This window comes from Pseudonaja textilis, chromosome 3, assembly GCF_049901715.1.
Source record: "Pseudonaja textilis isolate UNSWEBS1 chromosome 3, rPseTex1.2, whole genome shotgun sequence".
Classification (NCBI taxonomy): domain Eukaryota; kingdom Metazoa; phylum Chordata; class Lepidosauria; order Squamata; family Elapidae; genus Pseudonaja; species Pseudonaja textilis.
Window position 1 is genome coordinate 53,273,853 of NC_141992.1, and position 15,196 is coordinate 53,289,048.

Genomic DNA, 15,196 nt, shown 5'->3' on the forward strand with positions numbered 1-15,196 from the left:
TTTAATTGATTTTTATTATTACATACCTGGACCTTCTATCTCAGGAAATGCAGATCACTTAAGGGAAACTGCTAACTTTTTCTTCTTTCCATCCCAGGGGGAACATTGGAAGGCAATTATGAAAAAGGGACTAGAATAGCAATAGCACGTATACTTATATACTGCTTCACAGTGCTTTAAGCTCTCTCTAAGTGGTTTACAGAGTCAGCATATTGCCCCCAACAATCTGGGTCCTCGTTTTACTGACCTCAGAGGGATGGAAGGCTGAGTCAAACTTGAGCTGATTAGGATCGTACTGCTGGCAGTTGGCAGAGTTAGCCTGCAATACTGCATTCTATCCATTGCACCACCACAGCTGTTCAAGGAAAGAGAATGCTATCTAAGTGTCCATCAGCAGGATAACTTTCCAAAAAGGGAACAGGACCAAATTTGGTATGGTGGGAAAAGTAGGTAACAGCAAGGTTAAAAATGGTCTAGATCTGTCTTGAGCTTTTAGAGAAAAACATTTCACTAAAATGTTCCCCTATGCATCCATATTGGGGAGGCTGACAGGCAATGGCCTGGAATGCTACTGTAGAAAATAAAGATGACCTTGGGAGGGGCTGTTGCCTGGGCAAAAATACCTACAACAGCTATATAACATTTGAAAGTGACTGATGTAAATATAGAGTATAGAAATGAGGAGAAGATACAGCACAATCAGACTTGCAAGATTCTGTTATTATAGCCAATCTTTTTTTAAAAAAGTAATTTTAGCTTTCTTGTGGAATTGATTTCCTGTCTGATCCACTTCTAGTGGGACTGACAGATCCAATCTAATCCCTCTATCCTGCTTGCTCCTGGTCTACTCTCTGCCAAGATTCTGTTAAGGAGTTGGGAAGAATTCCAAAAACATTGCTCCACATGTTTCATCCCTTATAAGCCTTACCTTGGCTGTTGTAACTTCGCTTTGCTCTATCTTCCTGCCTTCCATCTCTCACCCCAACTCGAAATTTAGAGGTAGAGGTTTTTCGCTTTCTATTCCATTCATGCTTATCCTGTCTATCTTCAATCTGCCGTTTGGGATTAGTATACTCTTGGGATTAAATGTATCTCTGCAAGAAGGTTTAGTGCAAATTTGAAAGTAGCTGTTCATCCAATAACATCAGCAATGCATGAAGCTTTAATTAATTTATTTCTGGATCAGCTACACTGTATTTGCAGCAAAGCTAGTATTTTTTTTCAATGGCTGAAGTGCTGGGCCTATAGGTAGTCTGATTTTTCCATGGGCAGGAATTGTTCCCTCATCCCCACTTCTTCTCCATTCAAGGTACCCTTTATTCTTTCCTTTTCTGTCTCCTCAAAGTCACATTCCAAAGCAGATTTCAACTTGTAGAGAAAAATATCCCACATTCTCTTCCTTCAGACTTTTCTTTAAAAAAAAAAAAAGTTGAGTAACCTATTGCTCTTTGATTCCGAGGTGCAACTTCAAAAGTTGTTTTTCATTTAAGAAAAGTTTGTTCTCTTACAAAATCTGTTTCAAATCCAATCAACTCTGGATGATTTCATGGACACAACCATGTATTTTTCTTGGCAACAATACAGAAATGATATGTCACCGCTTCTTTAAGGATGTTTTTTTCAAATCCCCAGTTTTGCTGAGAGCCATGGATTTTCTTAGGTCTGACCCCGCATATCTTTTTGGGAATTGAAGTTCACACATTTTCAAGTTGCTGAGATTGAGAAACACTGTCTAGATGAAAGTGTCTGGCCTCAAAAAGATAAGCGGGGTCAGATATAGGAAAATAGATACTGCTATCCATCTGAGTTTAATCATATTACAAACATACAATTCATGCCTTTTTAGCAAAGGCCAATTTCTCACCAGTGATTTCTACAATTATCTGCATGGGATCTAATCTTCATAATTCTCAATCTCATAATAAACTCCTAATGAACATGCTAAATGGAAAAGTTTGGAATGGGTCCTAACACATTTGAGAGGCATGAAAACCAGACCAAGGTACACATATCTACATTGCCATCAGAGATAGAATTTCCTTCCTGTATTAGCAATCTTTCTCTCTCTGTGAAAATGTATTGCTGTTGATGTTTTAGATGGTATATTAGCAACCCAGAGTGTCATTAGATAGATGGGCAGTTTTATTTTATTTATTCATAAATAAATAATGAATAATGAATCAACTTAAGTTTACGGATCATTGATATTGATTTGCTCTGGCTCAGCTCAAAGCACAGAGAAATGATTGACTGCTTCAGACTCAAATAGTAAAAGTTTTGTTGGCAATACAACTACCTACTGTAGTCCATTGTGGGTCATGGGAATATTCTCTGTTCCTTGCTCTTGTGTGTCTCCAATACAACCATTGCGGTCTTTTTACTTGGTATGATTATCATACGAAATCTGATGTTTTACCTATCTTGAATTTTCTTTCTAGATGCTACTTACAGAATAAAGTTAACCATATGAATGAACAGGATGCATGTTAAGACTTTTTTATTGAGCTTTGTATATGAAATTATTTGACAATTTAAAATTTCAATGCAAAACATTAAAAAAATAAATTCAATGTTAGAGTTTAAAAAAAATTGCACAACCCCAAAATTCACTTGCATTTACTGTAATTTAACCAGGGACCATATCACTATGAGATTTACAGGAAAACAGTATGTACAGATAAATAGAGCATTATGTCACATTTTATTTTCATAGAACATTGGAAATACAGATTTAACCCACATGTCAAAATGGAAGATGTTGTACAAGAGCACACACCAGGAAACAGTTTAATTTTACACTGTAATCCCAATAATAATACTTTAAAAAGTTTTGTTGGTATTTTGCCATGAACAATTTTCCAGACTGTTATAGTAGTCTCCTCGATTAGTTGCAGATCTTCAGAAAGCCACTGTGCAATAGAAGAGCATGTTCTTATAAATATAACATTAGTATTCTAATTATGAGATAAAATTTGCAGTGCCGTGTTATTTACATCCTTTAATATAGTTTATACAAGCTGAAGATACATATAGCTCTTTTTCCTGATGAGTTTTATTGAGCAGAGCAGTTCCAAAGTAATAGTGGTGGTAGGAACTTCTGTGGTAGAGAAAGTGTCCCCTTTAAAGCACAAATGATAGTGGTTATGATAAAAAGCGTGTTTGGACTCTTTAAAAAATATCTCTGCCATTGACATAAAAGAAAGCTAAAATAAGTATATTTGCTCCAGAGTTGAAGTACTTTTTCAGCTTATCAAGGATATACAGGGAAAGAAGCAAGTTTTTGAATGAAAAGATCCCACACTATGCTCCAGAAAGCCAATGGTAGCATGCCAATTGGGGCCCCATTGTCCACAAGCACTACATGTAATTATGGTAACAAAGCTCTCTGCCTAATAGGCACCAAGTAAACATTGCTCATAGAGTTAAATTGACCTTAACATACAACAATTATACTGTAGTTTCACAAGAAAATCAGAAGTAGCATGTAACTAGAAGTGTTAGAACCTGAGAAGCCAGACAGATAAGCTACACATTACATATTGACATGTACTGGTTGCCTCCTCTCCTTGCTTTCTCTGCTCTTTCTGGAAATATTTCTTAAAAGAAACCTTCGTACAGTACAGAAGAGAATAAGTGGCTCTTCAGCCTGCTTGGACAAAGATCGTATGCCTATAATCTACTTTTTAAAGGCTGTGTTCATACAATATCTTAGGTTGCAGTTTCTTCAGCATATCTTGATTGGATTATGGATATAACCAAAGCAATAAAGCTTTACAAATTGAACTGGTGGAATTCACACCACATATTAAGCCACAAGCGAATTATATTATGATGTTTATATCTTAAAAGTATCAATTTTGATTCATGGCTAACACAAGATTAGAGGTTAAACAGTTTTGATGTTTACATTTTTAAATTTTAAGGGTACAATACTTTTAAGGAGCAAATCATTCAGTCAAATGCACAATATGGTAGAATATTCATTTGCTATGAATCTTTTTAAATAGGTAGGTCTTGTTCAATCTACCCTAATATAAAATACCTTCCTGCTGTTACAAAAATATCAAGTAGAAGAGAAGGACTGGGGTAAAAGACCTATCAGAGTACTTGAGAAGTAAATTTTCTCAGTAACTTTATTTTGACAATAAATTTGTCCATAATTAAATGAATTATAATTTATGGAATTAGCTTAATTCTCTAGGTTTATACAACATGTTTAACCACAAAGTTTGGATTGTTCAGTACCACAAGACACATGTTGTATAAACTCAATCATATTCTTCAATGCCTTAAAGTTTTCAAAGATGATTAAGTTCATTGATTAATTTATTTCATTCCTATCCTGTTTTTCCTTAGGAGCTCAACTTTCCATATGCAGTGGTCCTTCTCCCTCTTGTCTACATCAGTAAACATTAGACTAGGTGGAGCTGAAACAAATACACTCCTGAATCACCCAGTAAACATCTATGGATGAGTGTAAATTTGAACCAGTCAGGAAAAAAAAAATCCTTAGTTTTCCCATTGGACTGTATTCTATAATACTGTAGAGCATTTGATCAGGATGGGAAAATGACACAATTGGCTAGAAAATCAGGGGCTTCATTTCTTACTTCCAGGCAGGGTTGGAAAAAATATGACTTGCTACAATACAGCTTACAGCATAGGAATTTTATTAAATTTCAGATAGCAATGGAAGGCAAAGCTAAGCTTTCACCATTATGTGGAAAGTATTTAGTGAAGTTTAATGCCCATTTCTAGATTCTTTTATCCATAATTTCTCAGATTTCCTAGCAGCTAGTTTTGATAATGGTTGGGTTCACTAAAGCGATTATTTGCTTTAACAACAGTTTATTGAACAAGCCACCATAGCTAAGTTTAAATATCACACTGAATCACAAAACATGACAGACCACAATGGCTGAGATCACACATTTGGGATGGGATAACTCACCACAAGTCAACTCACCACGGCCAACTAACCACAGCCATCTCCATAGGACAATTTGCCATGGCCAACTTGCCATGGGACAATAGTTTTAGGACAATTCCACAATTCAATTATTTAAAATAATTTTTAAAATATTTCATTTTTTCTCATTCACATTTCATTTTGCCCCTCATTTGGCATCCTTTCTTTAATAATTCTGTTCTATTTCTTCAATATTAGTGTAACTCATGTCCCATGGCAAGCTGTCCCATGGGGAGTTGGCCAAGGCAAATTGGCTGCAGCAAGTTGACTGTCGCAAGTCAACATAGCAGGTTGGCAATGGCGAGTTGGCTACAGCAAGTTGTCGTAGATCCCACACATTCCATTCAATCAAAAGCAAGCTGAACTTATGACCTTAGTGCGATTTGGAAATCCACCATTAAGAAACTTCTAATACAGCTAAGCTTAGATTTCAAGTATTGGTCACATTATATACAGCATCTGTCTTTAATTCCTGTAGTGGCACAGATTCCGTCCTACCCCTGCCAGGTTTAATTTACATCCACTGGATGTGCCTTTAATTTTACTCAATCTGTCTCTGCATTAGAAACCAGGGATAAATCTGTGGACGCCACTTTGCTCTGCTACTAGTTGGTCATGTATTTATGCATTTTTCAATAAAAAGGAAAGGTGTTGTTCATTCCATTAGTGTTTGTTGGATGGCGATCTCAAATTTGAATCTATCAATCCTCCTTTCTTGGACCCACCAGAAATTGTATTATCAGCACAGCATCAAATTCAGTGCAAAGTTTTCTTAGTATTTTTTGACAGAAGGGGAGGGTATGGGGATTGTCCACCACTCAAATTTTTAGGCTGGGAAGAGAATGCATGTAGCCCAATCTTGTACCTTATTTCATTATTACTTGCAATGTAATTGTGCTTTGTTTTCAAGCCTGCACTATGTTCTCACCGTTTTTTCTTCATTCCCAGCAAGAGGCCTCTGACCTTTTATGCAACTCTCACCCACAGATTTTCTCAGTTTCTCAAATGTGCCAGTCACACCAAAACAAGTACACCCACTGATATGAAAATGAGGGCCTGCCAAAATCAGGATGGAGAGGCCCTTGTTGATTTAGTAGGGCCAACATTTTGTTAGCTATCAGGATCTCTTCTCTGCCATTTTAGCGACTGATCAGATTTTTGTATTCCAGATCTCCCCAGATGTTTATTTTCTAGCAACAACAACCCACATCCTCAGCATGATAGAAAAGTCTATTACAATATTCTCTATATGGGGTTGCTTCTGAAGACCATATTGGTATGCAATCCAACAGCTTGCCTGTTGGCAAATGAGAGCCATTATAATCAAATGACACCAGTGCTGCACATTGATAGATTTTTGAATAGAATTCAAAGTGCCATTCTAAAATTGTACAAGGCTAGGCACCCAGGAAGCTCCCAGATCATCTCATTCGAGTAGAATCTATCCCGTCTATATGGCCTAAGTATGGATACTGAAGTTTGGGGTGGAGGGAGGGGAAGTGGGATGGGGGCAGAATCCAATGATCCCAATCTATTTCTTAATTTCATGCATCTTGAATAGCTTTCCTCCAGGGATATGAGCAGCCCTTTTGTCTCAGGATATTTAGAGAGCTATTAAAAGTGATCTTATTGTAGAGTCTGTAACTATTTAAATGGTTCTCAGATGGGGAAAACCAAGCCTCTGCAATTGTATTCGTTGTACTTTTATATATTTTAGCTATATACTGTATATTTAATTTGATTATTACAAAGTGCCAGTGATTGTGATTGGTGGTCTATAATAAGAATAACTCAATAACTATTGCAAAGATCTGTACTGCATTGGGAAATTTAATCTTAGGCAGGACTAGTTGCATTTTTAAAACATTATTACCACATTGTCCCATCCTGGTTGACTTAACTGGAGGTAAAAATTCTAGATGGATAACTCTAGCCTCTAATTTCATTTCTTACAAACACCCCAAAATGACGCTGACAGGGAGAACTGAAAAGATATGAAAATAGCAGCAGAACAACGCCTGTAGTGATGAACTGATAGAATAAATATTTAAGAGTCTAGCACAGGCATACTGTACTAGATGGGTTCTCCTGAAGCATTAAAAAGTGCCAGTCTTACTGCACATATTAATACTAATCACAATATTACCTCTTGAGAACTGGATTGTGCCAGACAAGATAGTATTATGCAGCAGATCGATTATTCTCTGTAACTTTATTATTTTAACCTCTATTTTTAGGTAGGCAGATTAAAAGGACAATTGAAAAATATCAGATTCATTTTAATGAAATCTATAATGTCTTTTATTATGGTCTCCTTATAGATCTGTTAGAGTGTGTGCTGTATATATGGAAACTTTAAAGCATACTCTGTGGTTATTTTGCAGATATTTGTCTGAGAATTCCTTTTTAAATACATAGCAATCATGCCATGTACTGTACTTATTTTGTTATATAGTGTTATGTAATGGAATTAAAAAATATAAATGTACAAACAGTAGCACTTAAACAGGCTCTAGGCTTGGAAATGGAGCTAGAGAAAACTAATTATTTCTTGCTCCACAAATGCCCAACATAGTCATAGGCATATTATTATGTGAGTCATATTCAAGCAAGGGCAAAACAAATGTCTCAACTAAGGCAGATGGCACCCCACTCCCACAAAACAGAATAGTTTCTGCATTTACTGATATTGCTCGGGTACTTTTTGCAGTTACTTTTGAAATTTGTTAACAAATGCAATCTACATTTTAACTTTCGCCCTGAGAACTGATGTAACATGATTGTAAGACCAATGGAAAAGTTTATGTAATGCTGGATAATTTCTAGAAGACATTTAAATACTTCCTGTCTGTATCTTACTTTTGAAAAACTGATACTTACTACCATTATTTATAGGTGCAACTCTGAATATGTTCTGGAGACTTGGCTTCAAAAAAAAGTTGGACTGAATGCTATAAACCAACCTAGTCTTCCAGGGTTTCTGGACAAGCTCATCATTTACAACCAGTACTCCAGATGTAAAGAATTATGAAAGCAATACTTAAATATAGTTTAAAGAAACAGAATTTCCATGCCTCCGGTTAGGAAATGTGGGCTGGGATCATACTGTATATGAACTGCAGAAAATGGAGTAAAAACCAAGGGGTAGGCAGAGATTTTAAAAAGGAAAGAGCAACATTAGTAAGTTTGTGAAAATGTATTCACCCTCTTTCAGATTAGCTGAAAGATTTGCATATCTGTGTCACTGAATGTTATCAGGATTTCAAGTGTGTCCTACTGATGCATAAAAGGAGTCTAAATGAGCAAATAATGCACATTGGCTATTTCATAAATCAGTTTCTTTTATCATTTTATGATGCTGCTTTGTAAGAGTAACTAAGCATTGTATCCATGTTAGGAGCAGGGAGATCTTAATTAAGTCCATACCCAATTACAAAATGTCATTAAATAACTTTGGATCCATTAGTCATCCCAATTACATGAATTTTTACTTTTGGCATAAGATTGGAAGATGGAGTACTAAAAATCATAGCAAGACTGTTGTACATGTTATTCAGGGCTTTCACTGAATATGACAATCATGATGTTAAACATTGTTCAGTCTCAATTTGGGTGAATATTACTTTTGTATAATTTTAGGTGATGATGCAAGAAATTTTCAATGGACAGTGCTGATACTATAAAAATAAATTAAAGCTCCCTGACAGATTAATATAAAGTCACATTTTTACCAGATTTCATGTAGAGTCATTTGAAATCTTGTACAATCTTATGTAAAAAAAACTTACTTATCTTATGACATTTTAGTCTCCAAATCATTTTGTAATTGGGTGCAGCAGCTCCAACTTTAAAGACATAGAAGCTGGCCAAAGGATTGACTTTCCTTTAAATGCCTACCTGGTTATTAAGATCTGCAAAAAAGACCCCTTGGGCAAAGCTGTGATTATTGGGAACATGGGAAACTATTTTATTCTGCATTACCTGAGGCATTGTGGAATGCTATGATTCATCACAACTCTCTTGGTTTTTCAGAAGTGAAATTATGTATCTCTCACTAATAGTGGTTTTAATAGTGCGATTCTGTACCTCAGAAACATTAACATGTGTGGACTTCAACTTCCAGAACTGTCCACATATCTTAAATTTGCTAAGGTTGAGAAACATTAATATATTGTTTGAAAATTTTGGTTATATTTGGCTTTAGTTGGTTTTGTTTGATTTGTTACATAATACCTTAGTGATATTTGCCGAAAAGAATTGCATAAATATTCTAATAAATTAAGTAATGATTGAGGATCTGTTTGTGCACCATGTTCTGTCAGCTGCTTTTTTTACAGGTTCTCTTCTTCCTTTACTTGACTGATATTACATCAGTGGTATAATTTGTTTACTTAGAAAATGCTGAAGATGTCATTTATTTCTGTTGATATTTACAATCTTATTAATAATGTGAATTTTATATAGTAAAATGATACTACATGCAGTCCTCAACTTACGATCATTGGAACTTCTACTGCTAAAGTGATATGGTCATTCTAAGTCATGCCTGACTTTAAAATCTTTTTTTTTTACTATGGTCATTAAGCAAATCATATGGTTGTTAAGCCAATGCAGCTTCTCCCATTCGATTGTTGAGGGCAATATGTTGATTCTATAAACCGCTTAGAGAGGTATATAAGCATTGTAAAGTGGTATAGAAGTTTAAGTGCTATTGCTATTGTTCTTTTCAGCCTAGTTAAGAAACAAAAATGTGCAAAAAAGTCATGATTGAAATATTCCATCCTTAAAACAAATTATTCTAAATGTACCAAAAATATACTCATAAATATACTCAATTCCAATCTCTATTCTGATATTCAAACATTTCAACCATATAGTGTTTTGCTCTTACTTTTTGTTCAATATATTCCTGTGGCACAACTCATTACTTCCACTTATAAATCAGCATTGCAGGCTAGAATAAATGGCGCTTTTGCATATCTCATTATATAGTCACAGTATCTCATTTATGGCATTTTATTAAGTCCTGATAACATCCTCGGCCATTTATATTCCTCCCATGTCTTCCTTCTCCTTTCCATTTTTTTTTTTTAAATTTAGCTATAGAAAAGTGATTATAAATGAAAGGTAACCGCAACTATTTGATCAGGATTGCTAGGAACCCTCCCTCAGAAAGTATACCTTGCAAAAGTAACCCCATCTACCTATAAAAGATTACAGAGTTATGCCTTGAATAATGCATCAGCAAGACAAACAAATCTCTATGGCTTTGCTCCCTCTCCTTGCAGCCGCAATGCACCAGGCTCTGCTTGTTTCAATGAAGCATGTATTCAACTACGGCTCAGCAGACCGTAGCCATATGTTATCGCTGAAAACATTTAGCAACGGCTAATGGAGTTCATTTTCATTAAAGCAACCAGTAAGATATAATCCTGAAAGTCACTCTTGAAATTTAGACTGTGATTTAACAAAGTGCCCTTGATCCTTCTTGAACTGATGATAAATCTAAGGAGGTTAAGCAATTTCCCAGGTTCTCTTTTATGACAGCATTCTACAGGAATAAAAAATAAATAAATATACACTGCAATCCTCAGGTCCTTACTGAGACTTTTTTTTAACTTAGGGATAGCATCTTCTACAATTACCCAACCATTATTTTGTTAAAATAACTGGAACGAGGACATGCTTTATTTTACCTCAATAAAGGCTGGGCGATTCCAGACCATTAATGAAGAACTGGCCTTTTTCCCACTGAACAAAACAGGATTAATTTTTCAGTAAACATGCAGGGAACTGCATAGATACTACACTATCTAGGAAGGAATACGTATTTTTAAGATAAAAGGTGGTTCCAGTGAAGTCTAGCCATGAATACATACATGCCTGTTGACATTTTGGTTTCCTTATTTAAATAAAGGCTTTAAAACAAGGCACACATTTTTGAGCTTATTGTTCAAATTCCTTTGGGGATTCATTTAACTATCATTTCTCCTTGTATACAAAGACTAAAATAATCAGTATATCTTTTTATAATAAATATATCACTTTATAAATAACAGTTACATGAACAAAAATTCATTAAAAATAACACAGAATGATTCATTTCACATTACTGTATAGCTTAAAATAAAATGGTATAAAACAGTCAATGCATATGGAATACTTATTAGTGTTCAATGTATACAGGTAGTCCTTGACTTACAACAGCTCATTTGGTGACCATTCAAAGTTACCACAGCACTGAAAAAAGTGACATATGACCGTTTTTCACAGTTACAACCTTTGCAGCACCCCCTTGGTCACGTGATCAAAATTCAGCCTGCTTGGCAACTGGTTCGTGCTTATGCAGCATCCTGGAGTCATGTGATCATCTTCTTTTGCATCCTTTTGACAAGCAAAGTCAAAGGGGAAGCTAGATTCACTTAACAACCAGGTTACTAACTTGTCAGCTGCAGTTATTCACTTAGCAACTGTGGCCAGAAATTGTGTAAAAATGGGACCAAATTCGCTTAACAAATGTCTCACTTAACAACAGAAATTTTTGGCTCATTTGTGGTCATAAGTCAAGGACTACCTATACTAGATTTCCAGTTACCAAAGCTTGCATGAGAAGGCAGTTATGCCATCCAAACAATTAAACACCTTTTCCTTAGCTGTCATCTTATTTGTAATATTGCATTTGGTTTCTGTTACAATATAAAAGATGTTCATTTCCATATAATACTCTTGTCAAAACACACAGAAGTTAGAGCTAAGTATTAACATAGTGAGCATAAGAGGGAAGACCATCCTTCAGTTCTGTGCATGATGTTAATAGTATAATTAGTTACTTCTTCCTGAAGTCTTTGATTCTTTTTTTATAAATAGTTTAATGGTTGATGGGAGTTCTGTAGCACTTACTGAGCCATCTTCTGTTATCTGTTGAGTAGAATAAATTAGAGCATTTATTATATATTCAAGCACTGAACAATGACACATTTGTAAAGGCAGAACAAAAATCCCCTTTGCATAATATTGTGATACAGAATAATTACATTTTCATTCTCTAAAATGAAAACATAAAAATGGGCACATCTAAATTCAATGCTATATGATGCAGATCAGTCATGCAAAGATTTTGAAATATACGTGCCATTCATGTATTTTACTGACAATCAATTGTGATGACACAAATATATTTATTACATATGCAGAAAATATTTTACAGACTCCAAGTAAACAATATTTTTTTTCTTTGCTTTGCAGTCCCCACATCAATTTTTAAAGCAGGAATATTTTGGGATACAAATGCTAAGGTCAAATTTCTGCCTTTTAAAAGTCAATTCATACGCAAACAGACTGCATTCTTAACATGTTATTTCCTTTCTGTATATATTTTACTAGTCCAGCAGGCACAGAGGCTGGGGTGAGATAAATCTAGCTAATACATCTAAAGATTGATGTAGGCTGGTCTGAGTTATTGCAAAACATTCCCAAATGTGCTGCAATCAAGCAAAAGTTATCCTGCTAACATAATTCAAGCAGCATTTAAAATTAAAGTGTAAGGAGGAGGTATGTAATGTTGTTTGTAATTTTTTGGTGTTCTTACATAAGCTAAGTATTTCAGAACTATTAAGCAAGATTGTGGTATATCAAGATCAAATCTTTGGTTGATTATTTTCAATCAAGTAAACAAATCTCCTCTTGATTTTCTGCATCTTTTCATATGAACATCAGAATTACAAGAATGCATGTGTGATTTTTCCCTGCATCTCACATGTGCAGAACAGCCAACTGCCATGAATGTGGAGAGTAATGCAACCTGTACAAACTCAACATTGGTGTTTTTTTTTCCATTGATATTGATTGATCCATTGATTCTTATACTGTACATAGCCGCATTTTTATCAAGAAAGGAAATCAATGCTTAAACTACCCCATGCTAAACTCTATCAGTCCAAAGTAAAGACTGTGAAGTTTCAGGATCAGTAACTCTGGCATTTACCAAAGAGCAGTAGATCTCTACATTTCATATGCCACTCATAACTTCTACTGTAGCTCATTTCCTCAGAGCTTTCACATGAAGTCAGTTATAATGAAAAACCATGCAGAAAGACAATTGTCAGAAGAAAATGAGATGTTGTGGAGAGACTGAGAACACAGAGGATTAGCTTGCACTATAATGCTTCAATTTAAGGAAGTCAGCTAGAACCAAAGAAATGGTTACTGATACAAGGGTAATTTAGCATATTTGATAAAGAAAAGTAAAGGATATAGGGAATATCAGTCTAGAACAGGGGTGTCAAACTCGATTTCATTGAAGGCCACATCAGAGTTGTTTGACCTTGGGGGGTCAGGGTGAGCGTGGCCAGCTCAACGTGACTCACACACGACCCTCACAAGGTCCGTTTTTGCTGGCAGAGGCACTGTGGGCTGGTCCTTCTCTGTTTCCAGGGAGGCCCTGCAGACCAAATCTAAGCTCCCCACAGGCCGCATCCAGTTTGCAGGCCTTGAGTTTGACACCCCTAGCCTAGAAATATGAAACCCCCTCTCCCAGAAGTCTTTTTGGATTCTGCAATCTAGCTTCTGCCAAACTGGCTTTGGGGATATACTACTGCAATCATCTATCTTCCAGGAGGCATGTCATCTCAATTCTTCTCCCTTAGCTTCAGGGTGTAGAGGAATTGAAGGAAATGTAAAATAATGTCTATTATATCACCTCTTCATTGCTTAGTATAAAGCTGTGTGACTGGAAATTTCAACTTTTCTTTGGGAAACAAATCAATCTCACAAGAGATGAACAAAATTTCACATTTTTTTTTTAAAAATAGAAACTAGGAAAATGTATCCAGTGTAAAAGATTTTAATTTCCTGAAAAACTTATGACTCTAATGCTGATCTTCTACAAACAATGTGATGTCCTTAGAGAAATATTAGTTTAGCAATATAGACATTTAAAAAAACTAAATTGTATAGATTTAGTTCATTGCCCAGTTAAAAATATGGGTAAACAAAAAAAGCTGACATTAAGCATGCAAATAAGCTGTCTATAGGTAGTCCTTGACTTATGACTACAATTGAGCTAAAAATTTCTGTTGCTAAGCAAGACAGTTGTTAAATGAGTTTTGCCCCATTTTAAGACCTTTCTTGTCAGTTGTGAGGGGAACCCCTGCAGTAGTTAAGTGAGTAACACAGTTGTAAAGTGAATCCGGCTTCCCCATTCATTTTACTTTTCAGAAGGTTGAAAATGGTGATTACATGACTCTGGGACACTGCAACCATCATAAATATGATATTCTAATTTTGATCACACGAGAATGGATATGACGCAATGGTCATAAGTGTGAAAAACAGTTAAGTCATTTTTCAGTGCCATTGAATGTTCACTACTTCCAATGGTCACTACAAATGGTTGTAAGTCAAGGACTATCTGTAATGCAGGTAATGATATTGCTCAATTTGAAGAATTCTGGAGCTCCAAAAGTCTTATTCATCTATGTATAGTTTTTCTTAATTATCTCTCTCTATATATATACACATGTGTACTTATCACTATATCTAAAATAAGATTTTAAATATAATTAAGCAACTTTGCTGATTTGACAGTTTTAAATTCCACCAGCAAAATTCATAGCTTAGTCCTCTATAACACACTTTTACATGCTTTAGTTTAGAAAATAAGAATTAAATGGAGAAAAATCCGAAAGCAGATAAAGCAACAGTTCAGCAAGAAATGGCAAATTGCCCACTGAAAAGCCGAAGAATCAGTTCTCAGCTAATAAACCAGCAGATCTGTGGAGAAGCCTAAAGAATATCATTGGCTAAAGAGGCCTCCCTTCCCTTACTGAAGAAAATTGGCAGATGAACTGCACTGATATTACCTAGTTTGGGTGATGAAACATCTACAAGAAAACAAGCAAGCACCAACATCGCCTCATGACCTGAATATGTTCCACTGTAGGTTTAAGAGGAGATCACCGTCAACTATTGCTACTTTCCACATCTCAGATACACCAACAGTGGTCAAATCTCCTACACCTGTCGCCAACTATCTGGGATCCCACCTTGGTGATCTTAGAAAAAGATCTGTGAGGCCTATTTCATAAATAAAAGGTTGGAAAAGCACCAGGCCTAGACAGATTCTTGTTTGAAAACCCGTGCTGAACTGGCCTCCATCTTCACCTGCATCTTTAAGATGTGGTATGCTCCTTCTTGCTTCAAACTCTACTATCTATCCCAGTTTCCAAG

At 35.5% G+C, this 15,196-nt stretch overlaps 1 protein-coding gene across 1 annotated transcript in view; it reads right to left on the reverse strand.

The window, feature by feature from the left end:
- Positions 1-2,682: 2,682 nt before the first annotated feature.
- Positions 2,683-15,196, reverse strand: part of LOC113440673 (potassium voltage-gated channel subfamily A member 3-like) — a 33,220-nt gene continuing 20,706 nt past the window's right edge. The window contains exon 4 of the mRNA XM_087929733.1: positions 2,683-11,887. The gene's annotated coding sequence lies outside the window, so the exon portion shown is untranslated. The remainder of the gene's footprint in view (positions 11,888-15,196) is intronic.